The 6000-nt window shown below is 33.4% G+C and overlaps 1 protein-coding gene across 7 annotated transcripts in view; it reads left to right on the top strand.

Annotated features, from left to right (window-relative positions):
• The first annotated feature begins 1464 nt into the window (after positions 1-1464).
• dysc (whirlin protein dyschronic) overlaps positions 1465-6000 on the top strand; it is a 245466-nt gene continuing 240930 nt past the window's right edge. For 2 of the 7 annotated variants that reach the window (XM_075304897.1, XM_075304892.1), the window contains exon 1: positions 1465-2464. The gene's annotated coding sequence lies outside the window, so the exon portion shown is untranslated. Of the gene's footprint in view, positions 2465-2534; positions 2779-6000 lie in introns of those variants that run through there. The other 5 variants (XM_075304893.1, XM_075304895.1, XM_075304894.1 and 2 more) reach the window with 5 other exon arrangements.

The raw sequence follows: 6000 nt of genomic DNA, 5'->3' as shown, positions 1-6000 counted from the left end.
TTTCTTCCCAGTCGCATATGCTTGGGAAAATCAAACTCAGCCTGCCCTCATATTTATGCCGAGTCGTCCTTAGGTGTTGCCCAACTGAAGCAACAAGTTCCGTGTGCCTGCAGACCGCGTTTCCAAGCGAGTCCAGGCTCTTTAGCCTCATGAGTATCAGATCAACTGTCTTTCTAATATGCAGATCAAGCGGGCAAGTTACCATTAATACCTCTAGAGCCGCAGTGGCTGTCGGTCTCAATGCACCAGTCATATAAAGAAGAGCCGTTCTCTTTATCCTGTTGAATTTCTGTAAATGATTCTGATGGCTCGTAATGGTCCACCAGACGTGGCATTCAAAGATAGCTACTGGTATTATAAGCCAATGAAAGAGGGATGGCTTCATCTGTCGTATTTTCCAGCTAGTTTAGTCTGGAGTCCAAGGCAACTCCCAAGTACTTGGCCGATTTGGGGAGTCACCTTGGAGCAAACTTTATTTAACAGAAACAAACATTTAGTTGGGCACCGTGGAGCAGTGGTTGCTACGTCCGTCTTGCATGCCAAGGGTCGTGGGTTCGAACCCTGCTTCGACCGAACTTTCTATTTATTTCTATAGAATCTTTTGTCAACATTTTATTCTATTGAAAATTTTTATTTCTATAGACGATTTTGTCAACATTTTACTTCTATAGAAAATTTAGTCAAAATTTAATTTCTTCAGGAAATTTTGTCAAAATTTTATTTCTATGGAAAATTTTGTCCAAATTTTATTTCTATAGAAAATTTTGTCAAAATTTTATTTCTATAGAAGATTTTGTCAAAATTTTATTTCTATAGACGATTTTGTCAAAATTTCATTTCTTCAGGAAATTTTGTCAAACTTTTATTTCTATAGAAAGTTATTGCAAAATTTTATTTCCATAGAAAATTTAGCCAAAATTTTATTTCTATATAAAATTTTTACAAAATTTTTGCAAAATTTTATTTCTATAGAAAATTTTGATAAAACTTTATTTGTATAGAAGTTTTTGTCAAAATTTTATTTCTACAGAAAATTTTCTACGGAAAATTTGGTCAAAATTTTGAAAAATTACCGATTTGACAAAAATGGACCAAAATCGACCAAATTTAAAATTTAATAATTTTTTGAACCAATTTTGGTCCGATCGGAACAAAATGGCAACCCTTATTACAATGGACTAAATGATCTAAGTGTAGCTGAAAAATTGGTTTTCATTCACCACAGATATGGAAAATTCAGTTAAACTTTCTCTTGTAAGAGAAGACTTTAAGTAAAATTTTTCTCAGTGTAATATGGTCTCAGAAAATCTCACTCAAATAACTGTCAAACATAGCCTGGTTTATTAAGACTCCATGTATTGGTAAAATTCACCTCTCTTACTCTCTCAGCAGGAGTGAGGCCTATAATGTCGATGTTTTCATTTCATTTCAGCTAGGGTAGTTGTTGGTGTTCGTGTTGTTGTTGTCGTATCCTCCAATATAATTCAAAACCAATAATTCGGAATATAACGGCGAGTACGAATGTAGAAGAAAGCTTTCGCTTCGGATATTGTTCCTAACACTTGGTATGCCACCACACATAAAGTAGTTGGAGACGTGTAGCCTTAACGAGAGGACTTAAATAATCATAGCGAGATAGAATTAAACGGTAACATCACCTTGGTCATAGTTTAATTTTTTTTGCTTTACTACAAAAAAAAAAAAAATACAATATTCGAAATGCAAAGAGAAAAAATCTAGAAAAATTATTTAAAGAAAAAAGAAAAGAAGATTACAAAATATAGAAAATTAAAAAAAAGAGAAATAAATTAAAATAAATCTAAAGAAAATTTGCAAAATGGATAGCCAAAAATAAGAAATGTTTGTGGCTTAACAAAAAATGAAAAAAGAAGAAAATTGTTAAAGAAAAATTTTTTGGTGTATGTGTTTGTGAGTGCATGTATGTCCGTGTATATATATATGTGTGTGTGTGTGTGGAAAAATGTATAGAACAAGGCTAACAAGGATGTGAAAAACAAAAAAGAATTTGTGTGAATTTCTAATAATTTTTTTTTCCAACTTCTCATGTTCAATGGTGTCCAACAATGATGATGATGGTACAACATATACAAATGTATATAGAGATATACATACATATATAGAGTATACAACACTGACAGTTGGACAGACGACGACGACGACGACATGCTCGTCGATGTGACAGCACACCACAAACATAAAATGTAAGGCAAAACGAACGAACGAACAATGTGACAAAAAAAAGAAGTCTGTCTCTGTTATCACAACCAGTCTTCACAAAATAAAACAAAATCAATCCTATGGAGAGAAAAAAAAAACAAGAAAATCGAGAAAATTCTCAATTAATAATTAAAATGGCAAGAAATTAATTCCTAGAAAATTTCCTATTCCTATTGCAAAACCATGAGGGAAAAATTCCATAACTTGAATACGAAACACGAAACAGGTATAGCAGCAGGTTTTCTTCTCCGTGGGTTTTGGCATGAGCATTTACAGTAATCCAAGCCCAACATGTAGTTGATAAATGTATAAGGAATGCCGTAGTAGTTGAATGAAATAAAGATTCGACAGTTGGTTGTTGTTTGTTTAATGGTTTTAAATTAATTTTTGATAATTCGTGTTTTTTTTCGATTTTTCTTTTTTGTTTGTGTGAAATTAAATAAGAACTCCCTCCTAACCTTGACAAAGTGCGTGTGCACCAAAACTTTGAATATCACAAAACCAAAGTCAGAGAGTTAGAGCGAATGAGTGAGCGAGAGAGTGAGTGAGAGCTGTTAACCCCTAAAAGAAACCTTATTAATGTTTATATTTTATTTATTAAATTTATTTTTCTTTCTAAATTTTATTTTTCTTTCACTAAATCTAAATGTGTAGAAATAGAAACTTTCTTTTTTTATACCAAGACATTTATAATCGTTAAGAAAAAAAACTTTTTTTTCCCTTATACAAGGAATCTGTAAACGATTTCCCTTGTTTTTGTTAATAGATATTGCCTTTTCCCCCCCCCAAAAATAAAATAAAAGAAACCAAAAAAAAATCAAGGAGAAAACGTTTATTTGACGATGACGCATTCCTTTAGAGAGTAGGGCAGAAGGTTAAATTACAAGAAATATGGAAAATAAAAGCGAAAACTGTAACAGAAACAAACATTTACAATAGCAACAAAGCCAATATGAACAACAAATAAAAATACACACACATACACTTATACATTGGCACATATATATAACATCTACACATTTTACCAACTAACCAACTTAAGCAAATTCCTTTGTATCACAAATATTCCCTTAACAGTTTTTATGGCTAACATTCTCAAACACCCACACAAACATACATACATATGTATGAGAACAAATACACTTGTCGTGGGTATACTCAAAGAGAAGAGCACACTCATTGGCAATAAAAGCTTTAATCAAGCAAACATTTCGAAAAGAGAACAAAGACAATTTACTCCGAAGAAAGAACAACAACAACAACGACGATAAGTGAGTAGGCCACCCACAAATACTACACAAATCATCAACACTGTCAGAGACAAGACAATATTTAAACTAACAAAAACAAAAATTCGCATTAGGAGTTTTTCTATCTATCATGTCATTTGTTTAGCTCTAAGCGACACACAGTCTCCACTTTGGCGGAGTAGTGATAACTTCTATCGAACTATGTGTTATTTTGCAGTGTTGCCATTATGTCATTTTGTCTACCTGACAATGGATATTAAATTCGTGTTTTATAGAGAAAATGAAAGTGCAAAAAAAAAACAAGGAATACAAATTACAATTTCTTTTTAAGGCATTTGAGGGCATAATTGTAATTGCGGTGAAAAAGAATGTTTATCATTGGGAAACACGAAATATTAACTAAATTTTTAAACCCGTATAACAGGCAATAAGCGTTCTTATCAAAAACAATGGAAGATGAAGATGGGAAAATGGCAGCAGAGGGTATCAAACCATTGACGGCGTTCGATGCAAACGTGTCGTTTATGATTTTTTGTTCCACAAATTAAACTAAGAATAAAAAGAAATTTATATCAGGGAATGACGTAGAACAATCGGTCAAAAGTTTCTCATTATTATTTACACAAAATTTAACATCATTTGTGAGTTTTTAACAAAAAATATTGCAAATTAAAAATGAACGAACGTGTATGTATCGAACACCGTAAATGCAACTTTTGGTATGACGTCGCCCATTCTCCCGTATTCATCATCTATTGTTTTTGGTTCTTATAGTCTTTGTGGAATTGTGCGCTAATATTGATATCTTTATGTTATGAAAATAGTACTCGATATCATTATACCCTTCACCACTACTATGGTACAGGGTATAATAAGTTTGTGCATTTGTATGTAACGCCAAGAAATTGTGGTCATAGACCCATCTTTTAGTATACCGATCGGCTTAGAATTAAATTCTGAGTCGATTTAGCGATGTCCGTCTGTCTGTCTGTCCGTCCGTCCGTCTGTCTGTATATGTAAGTTTGTGCACAAAGTGCAGCTCGCAATTTAAGTCCGATCGTCCTCAAATTTGGCAGAGGGCCGTTTCTTGGGACAGAGACAATCGCTATTGGTTTTGGAAAAAATCGGCTCAGATTTAGATATAGCTGCCATATATATATATATCCCCGATGTGGTCATAGTTATCGTGTTTATCAACCGATTTTCTTAATGCGCTTTATAGACTATCAGTTATTCCGGACGACAGTGCTCGTGTTGAACATATCCCATATATTGTGCACATTATAAGTTAAGTCCGAAGGCATAATCGATACTGCTGAATGTTTATGGGATCGATAACACATTTATCGATTATTTAGTCATCGCCGACAAGGCGTATCGATCCGACACACTGTAAGATTCTTTACAAACACCGACATTCCGTCCGGAATAACTGATAGTCTGTAAAGCGCATAAAATACCGTACATCCAAAAATTTTATGAATCTCGCAAATCTTGCAAAATATTAGCCAAATCGGTTCAGATTTAGATATAGCTCCCATATATATCTTTCGCCCGATATGGACTTATATGACCCCAAAAGCCAGATTTTTGGCCGAATTTGGTTGAAATTTTGCACTGGGAGTACAATTACTAGTATAGTCAAGTGTGCAAAATTTGATTGACATCGCTTTAGATTTAGATATAGCTCCCATATATATCTTTCGCCCGATATGGACTAATATGGTCCTAAAAACCAGAGTTTTGGCCCAATCTGGTTGAAATTTTGCACAGGAAGTAGATTTAGCATTGTAGCTATGCGTGCGAAATTTGATTGAAATCGGTTCAGATTTAGATATAGCTTCCATATATATTTTTCGCCCGATATGGACTTATATGGCCCCAGAAGCCAGAGTTTTGGCCCAATTTGGTTGAAATTTTGCACTAGGAGTACAATTAGTAATATAGTCATGTGTGCCAAATTTGATTGAAATCGGTTCAGATTTAGATATAGCTCCCATATATATGTTTTTCTGATTTCGACAAAAATGGTCAAAATACCAACATTTTCCTTGTTAAATCGCCACTGCTTAGTCGAAAAGTTGTAAAAATGACTCTAATTTTCCTAAACTTCTAATACATATATATCGAGCGATAAATCATAAATAAACTTTTGCGAAGTTTCCTTAAAATTGCTTCAGATTTAAATGTTTCCCATATTTTTTTTACTAAAATTGTGTTCCACCCTAGTGCATTAGCCAACTTAAATTTTGAGTCTATAGGTTTTGTAAAAGTCTATCAAATTCTGTCCAAATCGAGTGATATTTAAATGTATGTATTTAGGACAAACCTTTATATATAGGATGTGATATGGTATCGAAAATTTAGATCTACAAAGTGGTGCAGGGTATAATATAGTCGGCCCCGCCCGACTTTAGACCTTCCTTACTTGTTTTTATACCCTCCATCATAGGATGGGGGTATATTAACTTTGTCATTCCGTTTGTAACACATCGAAATATTGCTCTAAGAC

This window comes from Haematobia irritans, chromosome 4 (genome assembly GCF_050003625.1).
Source record: "Haematobia irritans isolate KBUSLIRL chromosome 4, ASM5000362v1, whole genome shotgun sequence".
In the NCBI taxonomy this organism is placed as follows: domain Eukaryota; kingdom Metazoa; phylum Arthropoda; class Insecta; order Diptera; family Muscidae; genus Haematobia; species Haematobia irritans.
The sequence above is the reverse complement of the archived record's forward strand: the minus strand, read 5'-3'. Positions and strand labels throughout refer to the sequence as shown.